Source organism: Apus apus, chromosome 13 (assembly GCF_020740795.1).
Source record: "Apus apus isolate bApuApu2 chromosome 13, bApuApu2.pri.cur, whole genome shotgun sequence".
NCBI lineage: Eukaryota > Metazoa > Chordata > Aves > Apodiformes > Apodidae > Apus > Apus apus.
In genome coordinates, this window is record NC_067294.1 from 6335899 (window position 1) to 6352394 (window position 16496).

Genomic DNA, 16496 nt, shown 5'->3' on the forward strand with positions numbered 1-16496 from the left:
CCCCACAGCCTTTAAACAACTGATGGGTCTGATGCTCCCTCCACTGTTTTTCTCTTCTCTGACTGAAACAACATCAGTTCCCTTACTGCTCCCTCATACATCACAGTCTTTGACGGGTCACATTTCTCTCCTCTGGACTTTCTGCAATTGTGCCACTACATTTTTGAGGTCCAGTGCCCAAGGCTGAATGAAACTGAGGTTTTACTGACTGAAGGAGAGAAAGCAATTACCTTAAATTACAACTCATTACATATTCCCATCTTCACCCTATATTTGTACTCAGATGATATTTTCTAAGACAGAAAGTGGTGGAAATTTTTTTCTTCTTGTGGCACTTGAGACTGATCTGATGCCTTTCAAATGATGTTATTAAGTTTTATTACAACTCAGGTTCTTTCTTCAACTCATTAAATCTCTAGGACAGCTAGTATCGATAAGGTGACCGCAGTCACATTAGTCTTTACTTTGAGTGTTGACATTTGAGTGAGTGCTGATAACTGTTCCCAGGGAATCAGCCTTGCACTATGATTGCCTGGTCTGAAACTTGAATTTGAGTTTGAAATGAGAGGGTTTGGAAGTGGGTTTGTTGTATTTTTTTTTCTCCTCTAAGAGACAACAAAATGACTGATACTGGATATTTGCTTCCAGTCTAGAAAGTAGGAGCCAGCTGGGCACTTTTCTTACCTTTTCCTGTTGTAACTTGCTCTTGGAGATCCTTTCATGTGCTTTGAAGGAAAGCCAGAATGCACTAATACAGCACAGGGACAACTTCTTCCCGTTACTGATAACAGACTGTCACCCAAACACAGAGAAAATTAAAGGAGAAAGGGCAGTGTGACTTCACCTGCCCGAAGGACACCTGAGTTGGATCCCACATGAGACTGACATAAAGGAAATAAGGAGAGACCCACAGAAATGGTGACAAGGAGAAATCCATGTCTGAGTCCTGACAGCAGCTCTGGTGACAGAGGAGCATGTTTCATACTGTCATCTGGACTCTGATGAGCACATGAGATAGAAACTGTTGTTATAAAGGGAGAATGGTGGATATGGCAAAACAAGGACAGAGATGAAGCTTCATTCCTCCAAGGAAGCCCTTGACTGGGGACTTTGACTTCAGAAGGTTTGTATGAACAGCTGATTTTGAGAGGAGATGGGAAGCTTTGAAAAGTTTTGGTGTGTTTTTGGGTTAAACCTCCTTCACCTCTATCCCTTCCCATTGTGAACTGCTGCAAATAGTAAGGATGGTGCAAAACAGGCACCGTAACTACTGTGCTAAGGAGAAAAACGGGGCACTTTCAACATAACCATAAAAGAAAACGGGATAACACATGGAAATGTCAAATTCACTTTTAATTGTGTAGATGTAGTCACATGGTAAAATAAATGAAGAGGAAAGATTTTTAGCTTCCCCAGTATTCTGGACGTGTTTTCACCCTAATATGCTGGGATTCAGATTTGCTGCAAAACCTCAGGGTGCAATAGAAAACAATCTGTTCTGTTCTGGTTTTCTTTCAAATGTTCTTGCTCATAGCTAGAAACACCTGGAAATCCCAGAGCATCGGCAAAGCAGTGTTGTCCTCGTGCTCAAGGCAGTGTGAGAGAAGCTGACTGAAGATTATCTTGACTGCACCACAGCAGCCCCAGCACATTTAACTTCAAGACATGGTCAAATGCTTTGTCAGCTGTCCCCCCTGCACCCTGCGAGCTGCAATATGTACTAGCTGGCAGTTGTGCTTCTTGAAAGCTTGTGAGATGGAAGAACATCTCTGCCACACATGGTCTGGATGTTATGGTTATGTTAATTAGCCCATTAGTCCAATGTTTCCACCCTTCCCAGTTCCATAGATATGCTGTTGTTTCACACCCTGCTATTCAGAGGTGTGATAAAAGGCATTAAAGGCACAGGGGGTTTTGTCTTACCTCACTGAATTCCCTTGCTTTGCAAGTTGTATTTTAATTCCAAATTTTATCTGGGTTCATCCTTGTGAGGGTTTCGTTAAAGCTACAGAAAGAATGGACCAATGAAAAATACAGAGAGAAACAGGAGGAAGATCAGCTTTACAGTTGCATTTGACCTAAAGGATGGAACTAACATATGCATGGTGGTTCAGGTTTTGGGTATTATAGAATTTTCACACAGGACAGGTTTGTTGGCTCTTTTTCTCAGTGTACACAATAAGGATATATATTTATTTTAGAAAAACACTTAGCCAGAAGGAATACAACATGTAGTGAAAGATAAATTATGCAGATAATGTTTTATTATGCACACAGAGTAAAAAGTACAAGGGACATGTATTTCCCCAGGGAGACGCCTCTGAGCGGGGAAGCTGGGACGACACACAAGATAAAATAAAGAAGAGAAGGAAGGAAAGAAATGACTTGGAGGTAGCCAGTTCTGGCAGATTTTTCTTGAAGGACAAAGAAGACCGAATACTCAAAAGATTGTACTGGGGGCAATTCCTTCCAAAGAAAGGATTGTCTGTTGGCTGTGTCACTTATCAAGGTGACTTCTCCAACTCCCGAGGACAGTGTTTTGACCTTTCAGGTATTTATGGAGCTTGGAGTGAGTGACAGGAAAGTTGGAAAGGAGCAGTGTAGAAAACAACTGGCAGCATCTCTTCCCTCAAGGCTTTCCCTTTGCTCTGAGGTGGGGAACACATGGGCTTTTCATAGTTCTGCTCTGTGTTATATGGCCTCTTAAAGTCTGGCAGGATCAGTTCCTGTGGGTTGTGTGGCAATGCAAGATCAGATAAAGCAGGGAAGCAGCCCATGGTCTTATCAGTGATGGGCACAAAAACACTGTTGAGGGTGAAATAATAATTGTATTTGAACTGCAGAACACAGAGCCTCAGTGGGCACTGGCACTTCATTTCATCAGGAACAGCAAGAAGATGCATCTCTACATTCTCTCTTGCTTCACCCCAGGACCTGTACCTTGTAGCAGCAGGTCTTAAAGCTGGTGTTTTGGATCAGTCCCTGTTACTGCTGGCACTGATGCTCAGCTCCTCTGCAGTGGTCATCCTGATATGTTTGTGCTTCTCCTGCACAGCTCAGTGAACCGAATTGTGCTCAAGTGAGCAAATGGAGAAAGTAAAAGAGGTTGTTTGTTTTTATTTCCAACCCCTGAGATAGCTCCATAAGGTGGGAGTCTCCTGTTACTCAGAGCACACAGGTTTTCCTCAGCGTGTTCACCCCTTCACTCTCTGATCTGGTTCTTGGAATCCTCAACAGGAGGTACTGAAGGGGTCCAATATTTCACAGGGTATCCTGCAACCATTGACAGAAATGTCATTGGCTCTTCCCATGAGGTTGTCATCAAAAGCTTCACTGCAGATAAAAATATAAGAAAGCAAATCCAAACCTGTGACTTCACACACATTTGAAGTGACCCCTGAACTGTGTATTGTCCTACAAGCAGCCACCATGAGAATCACTCCCATTTCTGTGCTTTCCATACTACAGCCCCACATTAAGAAAACAAGCTCATTAGTCTTTTTGGTTTGTGTTGATACCTGCAGATTCACAGACTTTTGTTTGTTTGTTTTCCCTAATCTCCTCAGTGCACCATTGGCCAGATTACATTCATGTTTTCTTTCCCTTGCAGCTTTCTACCAGGCATTAGTCACAACTGGAGACTGGATTAATTTACTGATATTGTACAAGGAATAGCCTCCCCTGGAGACCTGGCTGATGTGATCAAGAACTCACAAATGGTATCTAACCAAACGTCCATTCAGGTAAGTGGTTCTCAGTTTATTTTGGCTCAGGTCATTGCTGCACCCTTTCCTTGTCATGTCTTCTGCCTCCCTTGCTCCATACACCTTTTTTACTCTGTCTTTTGAGCTGCTGGCTCCTTGCCCTCAGGTCTAGGATGGGATGCCTTTCATAGCATCAGCCTCACAGATCTGAGGGACATAGGAAAAGAGGGTCCATCATGTTGCTTGTAGCTAATATACTGTCATGCCTTGTTTTCCTCTGCCTCCTTTCCAAAACAACTACAGCTTGGAGGCCAAGCAAAGAATCAAGCTCAAGGGTCTTGTTTTCTGCTCTCCCTCCCTTTATGGTTAAAGATATTGGGAGTGGTTGCCTATGGGCTATTCGTTTTCATAGCCACTGGTAGTTCCACCACCTGTGAATTTGTCTAGCTCCAATAAAAGTTATTGGTCTTGACTTAAAATTATTACCTATTCCTTTTGTAACAGCTGCTGGCAAAGCTGCTGTTCTCCTGATGGATTTTGTTTGGTCTAAGTTTGATAGCTTACTTATGAGAAGACCAGCAATCTGTTAAAATAACATCATCTCTACATCTACTACTTCCCTGCCCCCAACTCTCATTTAGTATGAGAACATCATTCACATGTTGCAAAAAGCATATGCTGGGTGCAGTATTAGGCAGGGAAAGTCATAGGAAACAATGAATAAAAAGATATGTGCTGAACATCAGCATCTTTGGTGGTTGTATATTGATAAAGGACAAAATAACTGCTATCTCAAACCCTCCTCCTGAAGCTTTCCCTTCTTGACAAAGTGGCACATATGATGGTGAGTGTCTATTATCTACGAACTCAAAGATTTCTTGTATTTGTGCCATTATTTACAAGTGAAATGTGTCCAGATTTTATTCTTGGCCTTTCCTTGTCTTGTATGTATCTTCTGTGACTTAACTGTACTTGAGAAAACAGCTGTTGCCCCCAATGTCCTACTCTGACAAAATTCTGCTTTATAAACAAACCGTGTTGTGTGTATTTCTCTCATTGTTTTACAAATTGCAATTACAAAGTGCTTTTGCATTTAAACAGCATCTCTCTGACCTAAAAGATAGTAAAAATCATGTTAAGAAGAGCGCTGCAATTTGATGCCCTGACCTACCCTAAATAGCTGGACTTGTTTCACCTGGGCAAATTATATATTTATAATGACCCATTTTGTCATCAGAATGCTTCAGCAGAAATGTTGCAGCTCCAACTTACATGAGTATTCTTTTGAAAGGCTAATCAGTAGAGATACACCGTCAGGATTACATGCTTTAAAATACAGTTCTAGACAGCACTGTCCAAACTGGGCAAAAACAATTAAGCAGTTCTGATTAATCAGCTCATGTAGCTCCTCACTGCTCACCAGTTCTCCATGATCTGAGTTCAGAAAAAAGCTTAGGCTGGAGAGATTAGTTTTGTGCTTTTCTCCAGATCATAAAATGATGCTCATGAGGTGCCTTGCTGAAAGCTCTAGGATATACTTGAGAATTTCAGCTTAAGTTCTGTCTTTACCTTCCCCAGGCTCTTCCTGCCTTTGCTGACCGGTGTGTAGCCAACAGGCTACCTGAGAACAGTATCCCATTTTTGTTCAGGTAGTCTGTGTGCTACAGGGACCAGCTGCTGGTCTCCTGAGTGTCCAGGATTTGAACCAAGTAACAGATTTTGAAAATAAAGTCAGGGAAGGTTAATTTCCATGAGAGTGTCTTCAGATACTTTTATGGCTGTTGGGATAAAATGCGAATCAAAATAGATGACTGAGAAGAAATTAAAATATGTTTTAAATCAGAGCTGCTTCTCACTGCTTTTCTAGGGCAATGTGTGGAGATGCGTTCCACAGTGTAGTGACTGCAGGCATTGCTGTTTGTAGCTGCTGCTCTGGAAGAGAGAAATGATCTGTGCTGAAACCATTCGGCAGGAGTGCATATGCCAGTGTGTCCGCACGATAAGTGTCTTCTGATCTCGTCTTCTGATCATGCAGTCAGTATGAGGAAACTTCTCTTCACTAGGACTTCTGTTTGGAGGAGGCACAAGTGCAGTGGAACACATTTGTCTGTCTGTCTGCTCAGTCTAACGGTTGTGCTGGGGCTCAGGCCACTACTGCTTTGAACATCTTTGTCTGGCTACTTTGTACTTTTGGAAACCAAGGGGAGAAATAGCTTTAAATCTCCTTTCGTTTTTTCTCCTAGAGCCACATTTCCATGAAAATTTGCAACCAGATCCCTGTGTTTCCATACTCCCTTTGATAACTTAGTGGAACAGCATGGTGGAAAATTTAACCTTTCCTTCTTTCTCCCTTTTAGCAGATTTTAGTGCTTCATTGTATGTTAGGAGCATCTCTCATTAGGATTAAAATAACTAGGACCCTCTGACTGCTTCAGATATGCACGTGGCACATCCTGAACCTCAGCTACTCTCTTTGTGCAATTCTGCTAATAAAAAGCTGGCCATGGAAGAAGATAGCTTGTACTTGTAAATCTATGGCACAGGGAGGATATTACTCTATTGCTTCCCCTCTGCTGTCACTGAGGTCACTGTTCTGGCACAGAGACAGACATGAACAGCTGCAGAAATCCAGTGATGGCCCTTCTATTGCTTCCTGGAGGGATCAATGTGGAAATAAGTGTCAGGAAAAGGAAATTGCTGGCCGTGTGAGATCTCTATCTTGGCCACTTGCGTGTGGGAAAGGTAGCTCTATTTCTTCCATGGAGGATGGGAGTTTTGATTTGTTTTTAATTCATATGTTTGGATTTTGTTTGTTTTGTTTTTCTGTCTGATGAGCATCTGTTCAGGCAAAGCTGTCATAATATACTTTCACTCTTGATTATTAATCTGACCTTCCAGTTCAGGTCTGTCCTTTGTCTCACTCCACGGTCCTGTGAAGGGGAGAGGCATCACAGAGAGGATGCAGGTGACTGCCCATCCCCAACTTCTTCTGAGTGGAAATCCAACAGGGCAGCAACTGGAGCCAGGAGGGACACCACTTGCCCAGTGCTGCTGGAAAAGCTGCTTTTTCAAAGCTGTCTCTTCACATCTTGGCAATGCAAGGAAAGTGGAGAAATAAATCACTGTGCACAGTTGTCATCTTCCCCCTTCTAGCACCAGACAAAGACTTTAAACATAGCTGAACCACTGTGGTGCCTTGGAATCAACACTCAAATTCCCAAGATAAATTGCTGGGTTCTGGTATCACTGGAATGATTTATAAACCAATTATACTGGCAATTTTATTTTCTATTGTTGCTTTGATAGATTATGGGTCAATTAGGTGTTTTACCCCTGTAGGAGCACATCTTCGTTCTGCCATAAAATGCCTGAGCTTGGCATGCTGGGATTCATTCTGTCCATCTTGCAAAACACCTTCAGTTTGTGGAAAAAAATAAGAATTATTCTGCCAAGGGCCAGGTCTGTAATTTTTATACTGTTTTGTCTCTGTGTACTGCTGAGGGCATTAGCAGGAATGCAGAGAGTTCCCACTAAATGAGCTTTCTTCACTGAATCTTGTCCTCTTCTGTCTTCTCGTCAGATTTAGGATGTGCAGATGGTGTTCATGGTACAGCTGAGTCTGTAAATAATGAGCCCTTGAGGAATGGGCATCTTTGAGCCTTCAGAGTAGCTGGACAGTATCTGTAGTGGGGCTGAGGGGCAGCAGCTCTGGATTGTCCCTAGAGAATTGTATCTATAAATAGTGGATGGAAATCATAGGAACAGAGACTAGTAACACTGGTTCAGACCATCTAGGACAGCACCCTGTCTCCAGCAGGGGCCATGACCTGACACCCCATGAAGAATAAGAATAGAGCAAGTATATTTAATCTTCCTCCCTAACATTTTCTCCTCTCTGAGCATATTCAGCTCATGATTTCCCAAGACTGACGTGACTCTCAGTAGGACACACTGGGTTTCTCTTGCAGCTGCTTGTCCAATCTGTCCTTGAGCAGCAACAATTCTTGCATCATTCTGAACCAGACAAGCTGGCTTTTAGAGCAAAGACTGTTATCGTCTACAATGGTGCAGAACCACAGTTACTCTAAAGACTTTAGCTGAGTAATTTTTTATTGGTAAAATCTGAACAAAGAAGAGAATTTGACCAAGACAGTTATTGAGTATAAAAAAAATAATTTCAGGGTGAACCAGTTTTATGATCACGCCTCTAAAGTCTTGCAGCACTTTAGCAATGCAAATTGATTAGTGCAATTTAATTGTCTTGTTAATATGGACTTTTCCACTCTTGCATGTTATTTATGTCAATACAAGCCAAGGGAATCCAGCCCAAAGGGTTTGTATCATCCTTGAATCGGTTCCTCCTCTTTTTTTGCAAGTTAGAATAAGTGTCACAGTCTTGAATAACATTGTATTTTTCTACTTCTATAAGATACAATCATCTTCTCTAGCCATAGGGAGACTGAAATTAGGAGGAACAAAATCCAAGCCCAGTCAAGAGTTCTACAAAGGAGACCCAAGACCCCAGGTAGATGGTTTTGGTATTCTGATGCCCAGCTTTTTTTATTTACTGGATGTGGCTCTTAGCAGCCTGGATTTGTGTGCATTAAGTGGTGTACACCAAGCAAGGTTTTCCTCAGAATGGCTCTCTCCTTGTTGCTTCTCTCCCCACATTTCAATTATCACATGAATACAAGCACTGCAATAATTAGGACACCATATGGCATCCATAAATTATTTTAGAGCAATCCTAGAATTGGTGACGTGGAGAAGCAGTCAGAAAGAATAAAATAAGGAACACCACTGTAGTGAGCTGAAGATAACTGAAGTCCATGTAGTCACCTAACAGATAGTGAGAGAGCCAAGTGTGTGCATGAGCTGGACTTGGGGAACTTTAGCTTTGTTCTTCAGGGTGAAATAGCACCACAAGCTAGAAGGGTGCATTGAACACATTTACAGAGATGGATGCCCTTCATGGCATATTTCTCTGAAGATGATCTTCATTATATTTGGTTCCCTCAGTTGAGTGAGAAGTTCCCTAATACTTGCCTGCTTCTTTTTTCTTTATTGTATTGCCATTTTCTAGTTATAAGGAGTATTTGGTGTTTTTAACTATCTGCTGCTTCATGGAAAACACAACAATCATTGGAGCCATTAAGGGATTCTTAGGCAATTCACTAAATTATACAGAGAGTCAGAAAGCTTGCATAGACTATGAGATTTTCCTGGCCTGGCTGTCAGCTGGGAATGTGAGCAAATCAGACTCACTGGCCGTCACAGTCGTGCTAACAAAAGCTTTGAGGCACATGCAAAAATGCAGATAGTAAAATGCTCTTCGGTTGTTTCTCTGGAGAAATGTTATAGTTGAGCTTGGAGAAGAGTCTTCTGGTGATGTAAACTGCCCGTTCTTTATGGGCAGTTGCTCATACAAGCAGAGTGTCAAGAATTTTAGTGTAGAAAACCTCATTCAGTATTTTGTCCCTGATAAATATGTTTCCTTCCAACTGAAATATTTCAGCTACTTGGACGAAAATTATCTTTTAAACTAAATAGCTGGTTTCATGTTTTCACCTAACATCTTTTAACCATGTGGAATAGGCACGATGGGGGCCACAGAAGCAAGCAACAGGGAAAATTAGTGGGCGAGCTCCCAGGATGTCAACTTCTCCACAGAAGCCCCAGGACACTCTTTTCTTTGTTTCCAAAGAGCAGATGCAAAATAACCACCCCCCCCCGACCTGCCCCCTCCCCCCCTTCTTTTTTTTTTTTCCTGAAGACAAATCACTTCCAAACACATCTGGTTGAGCATGAAGAATGAGAATATGAATACAGACAATTATGATGGAGTAGAGCCCTTGCAAATGTATATCCAAATTTACCCCCTGGTAACTCATTCATCTGTGTGTCTTGACAGGATGCATGTGAAATGGTGGGACAATAAAAGCTGTTGTTGTGCTGAAAGATGTTAATAGCTGGCCCCAGGGTGAGCTGGGTTTCCAAGACGATCACAGATAACACTGGGGAAACCTTAGACTGGGGGGAATGAACGCCTTTATTTTGTAAAATAGAGACAGGGGCTGTCTCAGAGGGGGGGTTGTCTAGAGGTCCAGGTTTTACAGGACGTCATTGTTACGGGTACTCCACGGGACAGCGGGGTATCTGAACTGCTGGCTACACGTATGGAAATATCCAGCAAACAGTCACAGATGGTGATGCCTCTGCAGGTGAAAGTCTAAAGCTGTGTTCAGAGGGCACCTTTCTGCACCTTTTGCCATGCCCTGTTCCTCCTGTCTGCCAGGCTGCAGGGACAAGAGGTGACTGACAAAGAAGTGCTGCAGGTAGCTACTTTGGTAGCCTTTGGATGGATAAAGCTATTAAAAAATCCGCACCTTTCTTAACATTCAGTGTTTGAGAAAGAGAAGTGATACAGATCTGTCCTCACCAAGGAACTGGTGTGCAGTGAAGCTCCTTTTCTATCTCCTTTCTGTCTGTTTTCTCTGCTGTCTGTACACAACCTGCTCTCTGAGGGAAGACATTGGCATAATCACAGGGCTAGCTGGGAGCACACATTCATAGGGCTGCAGATATTTTCTGACAGTTTCCAAGTCTAAATCTGGATCAGCTTGGTTCTGTCTGGAAATTGTGTCCTTTCCAAGGTGATGCTTCTGTTGAGACTCAGGAATAAACAACTAGAATGGATCCACAACTATGTATGTAGGCAAACATAGAAAAATTATTTGAGTTTTGAGTGTATCCCACCTAGTCTGAGTATAACTGTCTAATAGATGGTTTCTAGTTCAAACAACTGTGTAGATTTGCTCTGCAGTTAGTAGGAAGAGAATAACATTTTCAGAAACTGATTCTATTTCTCTTGGACAACCACCTTAAGATGAGACAGCCTGTTCTTGGGAGGTGTCTACAATAGAAACTGAGTCATCTTGCAGGTCAGCTGCCTAAGCTCAGTCGAGAAGAATCTTACTCAGAGTTCTGCAGCATTGAAAGGTTTGCTAAAAAAACTCCCCACCTTTCCAGAGTCCACACCACAGCTGTAAAGCATGAACTCCACAGTTGTAAAGCACAAACCTCACAGCTGTCTCCTGTCAGAGGAAGAAAGTGAGGTTATCCTGAGGGAAAATGCACAGAGGGTCCTAGGAAGTGCTTGCTTGCACCTCAATTTAGACATGTGACAGGTGGCAAAATGACAGGTGAGCAAGGAAGACACTTGAACTTTTGAAGGCAAGGCAGGTTTCCATAGCTGAGGCCCACTGATGTGGCAAGGAAAACTGGTAAGAACAAATCAGAAACTTTGAAGAGATAAACGTGCTCCAGAGATACCAGTCCCAGAAGCAGCACAGGTGACTAACAAACCTGGAACAGTGCACATTTTGGTTTAGCATCCATAATCTAAGTACAGCCATTTATTTATTTTAACTTCCATGTTCTTCGGTGTCCTCAAAAGAGATAGCTTAGATCAAGCCACATCCATACTGAAACAAAATGTACTTTTGTGATTAATATCTATGAAAACTCAGAGCAACGTGGTAATAAAACTGTAAAGGTTTGGATTCCTTCAGGGAAATCCAGTTGCACTCACTTTGTTGTCAGAATAATGAGATCTTTATTTTGCAGTCACAGAGCTAATGCATTTGATGCAAGTAGAATGATTTTTGAGTTATAAGAACCTCTTTGAAGGAGACAAGAAGCAATTTTTATTATTTTTTTTATGGCTGGTTCCTCTTTGCTCACATGACACACTATTATGAATTAAGTGTCTGTAAAATGTCAATGCTCTGTAGTCCCACACTATGCTTAAGAGAAAGCAACTCATCCCACAACACAGCCTGGTGTTCCTTCATAATTACCCCAGAAAGTCAGACAGCAGTGCATATGTTCTTTGAAATGTTGATCCATTTGGGTTAATAGGTGCATAATTCGTGATCTCTACCTTCAAACATTTGGGTTTTCTGTATTTGGTGATTTTGGCTTCAGTTTTCATTGCGTCTGATGAATATGGATAGAAGGAAATGCTATTTGTAACTAAATATTGGAGATATTTTAGCCCATGTAGGGCTCAGAGAAAGCTTCCATGCTCAGTATTTCACCTCTTATCCCTATGAGAATGTTACATCACTGTGCCATATATGTTGTATTGACTGATTCTTGGTGGTGAATGGCTGGGACTGACTGTTGCTGCTTTCGAAGAGAATGTGTTCATATTTTTTGGTGAAGCAGTGATGAAGCTGGATAAACACAAATGTACTGAGGGTTGATGTTTCAGATTTGGACTTTAGGAAATGCACTGAATGCTCCTTGTGCTTCAATTCACCCAGAAGGAAAACTTAAGCAAAAACTAGCTGTCACACTGAGAAACAGATGCCAGCTTTTGGAGCAGGGCAAGCAAAGGATAACAAATGCAAAATGATACAAGACAGAGAACGTCTAATGGGTGAGGGACAGTTGCTTCCAAGATGGGTGAGTTTGCAGTGTTTCTAAACTAGTGCTTGGTCACGAGTGGTCTCTTTCTGTTACTGAGCAAAGTGGGTATTAGTGCTGCCATCCAAGGCAGGAGACATTATCATATCGACCCATCTTAAGCAACAAACATGAGATGCATTGCAAAATCAGTGAGTTCAAGTCAGATTGCTGAATATGCAGCCACTCACACTGCACAGTGAAGTGCTGTTGTATCCCCCTATGTGACCTGAGGGCAGGTAGGTCCCTGTGGCAAAACTGGTATATTTTAAGATTATACTGAAAACAACAAGTGGTGAGATTGATCTCACCTCACTTCAAGTTATTAATCATCTAGCCTGATTTAGGTTTTTACTTTAGGATAAGATGAACCATAATCTAGAAACATCCTTTCCTCTCCACTGACTATAGTCAGTGTCTAGTGCAGGTGGAGTTGCCTGTGGCTGGTGAGCTGGATCTGGCCTCACATGAGGGAGAGTAAATTTGCCTATGCAAGTCCCAATTGGAGCATTTGGGTATTGCTTCCTCTGCTGGTGCAACTTGCCTGTATAACCATTTCTACACTCCCACTAGACTAATTATTACAAAAATTCTCTGTTATTGCTTTGCAACGGTCCATAGCGTAACTAATTTAAAAATGCAAATGAATGCTAAATTGCAGTTGAATCTGAACGTCTCCTTCTCCCTCTCTCTCTTTTTCCTTTTTTTTTTTCTTTTTTTCTTTTTTTTTCCCTCTCTGCTGGGAAAAGAAAGATACAGCAGACATTAAATGCTGATGCTGAAAATCAATCTTTCAGATTTGAGGTAATTCTGAATTAGGTCCCAGTGCCAGGGATAGCAACAGCATCAGAGTTGCTCAATTGATCTGTGATTTGAGGAGAAACAGCTTGGACTTGATCCTCTTTTTGTCCTTACAGAGAGAAATAAATGCTGCAGTCTTCAGTTTTTTTTTTCTCAGGGAGACTTTCCTATTTGAATGATTTCAAATGTTAGGAAGAGGCATTCAGGAACAACACAAGCAAATGCTTAAAGCACATCCCCTTGTACTGCCATTGTCCTCATCACTAAGCTAGAGCTTTGTTTTGCAACCATGTGTGGGTGATCTGCTCAAGTGGTTATGAAGATTCAGATGAAGGGTTGTTGTCTCTTTAGCTTTTGTAATTATCTGGTTAACACTAGATAATCTGTTCGTACATTCAGGCTCCATAGCACCTGTCAAGACAGTCTTATCATCTCATGGTCCCCATCTAGCTTTACCTACTGACATCAACTTTTCTTTGTCATAGTAATTCATTTGAGGAACAGGCTATGTTATAACTATGTATTTGAGGGGGACATAAACAACACCTAGCACCATGATTTGTGGCCTTTAGGTGCAGCATGACACAGACAGTAGTAATAACCATTCATAGTCTTGTTGCTTTCTTAAAGCCAGCATTGCAGCATCACCATTGAGACTGGATGCTTAGGAATGGGGCTTGAGCATCTAGAGAGCCACTGATGGGCTCCAAGTTAGGTATTGGGACTTCTTCCCTCTATGGACAGTATCTAACATGAGAGCTGGTAATCCAAACTTCTTGCCACTGTCTTGACAGAGAACCCCTTGTGATGTGGCTGAGTTAGGTACCCAGAGAAGATTGCCTGAAATGACTCCTCAGTGCTGCAGGATTAAGGATAATAGACCTTCTTAGGGGTTCATCCTCTGCTCATATGTTGGTGAAAGCCTTAATGATAAATGGCATCTTGCTGAATGAAAGAGCAAATTACAAGAATAACTCCAGAGGGCAACTGTTGGCAGCCGTACACACAGGACTAGGCTGGTGTTCACAAAGCATTTTTCCTGTTTTGCAAATTGATGCAGAGATGAAATTTCATGAGTGTTTGTTGACACTTGCATTCAGCAGACAGATTTCTAAATGGGCTCTGCATAGATGATTAAAATTCAAACTCCAGTCCCCGCTGTGTCCATTGATCATGTACGATCCACTGATGTTTGCTGGGCTGATCTGTGGCGGGAGGTAAACATGGTTCTTTGAAGCTGTGAACCCCTTGTTGCCCCAAAGCAGATGCTCACAGAAACACAGCTCTCTCCTCCCAGATCTGAGAGCAGCCCAGTGTGTGTGGCAAGGACTGGTTTTCAGTTAGGATTCAAACATCACAATGATTAAGTCCTCCTAATCCTTCAACAAAGGTTTGTGTGGTTAATCAAATTGTAATGCCTCAGGCTCTGGGTAGTTTTGTTTATCATTGGCTTAGTGCTAAGTCTCCTGGGATGTGTTGACTGGTTCAGGATACACTGTGTGTGTCCAGCCCTTGCTCTTGACTGTAAGACAGATGTAGATGTTGCTAACGTGCCCTCTTCATAACTGTTGGGAGGAAAAGGAGCCCTTGGCCTTCTATTCCAGGCAGAAACGCATTAGGTGTGTTGGTCTGGGTGCAAATGTGCTTGTGAGAAAGCACAGAGAATTTTCTGTGGGAACCAACTACATTCAAAAGGGTGGGAGAGGGAAGAGGGAACCAGTATGAGTTTGTCTTCTTTGTATTTTCCCTGGGAGAGGTGGGTCTTCTACTTTAGGTTACCCCAAATGTTGTACCTAGATGTTAGGTACCCCAGCCCAGGATTGGCTGGCTCTTTTTTCTGAGAGCTTGGCAGTCCGTGTTCACAGAAGCAGTCATCAAGCTGGGTTTTCTTTTAGTGGTGCTCCATTTTCCTGTGATCTTGAGGGAGAGGAGTAGTAATTGTTGAAAAATATGGATCTCTTCTGTAATGAGCTGGTAGCTTTTGTAAACTTAGCAAGAACCTTTTTGATGTTTTTCTACGTATGCCTGTTAAAACACTCAGGAATGTTGTGGCAACAAGGGATCCCCAGCTCACAGTGAAGGCTAGGCATTTTCCCAGACATTCTTCTGGCCTCTTGTCCAGATGGAAGGTGACAGAGGAGGTGTCATCTGGGCTGCAGAAGTCTTAGCGACCAGTCATGTGATTTGCGGTATCTGTCAGGCTGCTGTAGGAGCCTTAAAGCCATGTATGACAGTCTTAGTTTTGGTTGCATATATGAGGCCAAAGCCTGATCTTGGTGACACCAGTGTAAAATTGAAATTTATTATGCTAGTATTTTCAAAGTAAGCTCTCAGCTGTAGTAATGGGATCAGCATCTGACCAAAGATCTCTTTCTGGATGAAGTGAGATAATATACTCTTTGCAGTGGAAGGGTAAGAAGGGGAAAATCTTGCAGCTTCTTACAATCCCCGAGTGTATGGTCCAGAATACTATAGATCCGTGTGTTTTCTCCGTGTGTGCTTGTGTTTGCACTTATGGGAGATGGTCTGTCTCCATGATTCAAAGCTGCTTCTCACTCCATGCACAGCTCTGTCTCCTCAGTCTCAGCAGAGAGCTGTGCATAGAGCTGTGTGCATGTGCCTGGGTGGATCATAACAGCCCATCAGTGGGCTCTGAACACATCCCTTGAGGCATAAAAGCTCATGTCCCTTGTGCTTCAGAGTCTGATCTTGACTGACATTGAATCTCCTCTGCGGGCACGTGTCAGAATCCCATATGTGTGTGTGCATAAACACATACATTTATATATATGTATGTGTAATTTTGTGTTTCCAAATTATCTGAGGGTATTTTTTTTCTGTGATTCTGTGCTAGTAGGCACAAAAGCAGTATTGAAGATTAATTCAATTTAATTTTAGCAATAATGAACATTGCAGTACCAAGAGGTTTGCCATCAATGTTGGAGGACATTAAATATTTGGGTGTTGTTTTTTTTTAGCTGCAAAATAATAACGTTCTGGTGTAAATGTTTTATAATTATCTCATGAATTATTCACAGTTCACTTGATAACCCAACATTTTATGGGATATGGTCTCTAGAGTGCAAGAAAGGAGGGAAAATTTAAAAATAAATAAATACGAAGATAGGGGCCCAGCTGCAACAATGAGACAGCACTGAGGCCTCTGATTTATTTTCTGTCTGCACTGAAGGGTGGTTTCATTCTTTGATTTATATTTTGTGGTGATGAGCCACAGAATGTGAGTAAGTGGATGAGGTTATTTTCTACATATATAGAAGGAAAAGAAAAAAACTGGGAAAGAAATCAAGTTCCCTTTACTGTGATTTTTTTTTTTTTTTTAATCTGAAAGTGCTGCTTGAATTATTTCACCTATTTTTCTGGAGCTCAGAAATTCTATTATTTGTTGATACCATAATGGTGAAACATTAGTGAAAGCCAGCATGGAGTTTTCTTTATGCATATTTCTGTGCCTTTTTTCTCCCTTACCTTTTCCTTTCCCTTATTCTCTCTTCTTTCATCTTT

The 16496-nt window shown here is 41.9% G+C and overlaps 1 long non-coding RNA gene across 1 annotated transcript in view; it reads left to right on the plus strand.

Annotated features, from left to right (window-relative positions):
• LOC127389956 (uncharacterized) overlaps nucleotides 1-16496 on the plus strand; it is a 185828-nt gene that overhangs the window by 161965 nt on the left and 7367 nt on the right. Inside the window, exon 4 of the long non-coding RNA XR_007890770.1 lies at nucleotides 3611-3743. This is a non-coding gene — a long non-coding RNA (uncharacterized LOC127389956). The remainder of the gene's footprint in view (nucleotides 1-3610; nucleotides 3744-16496) is intronic.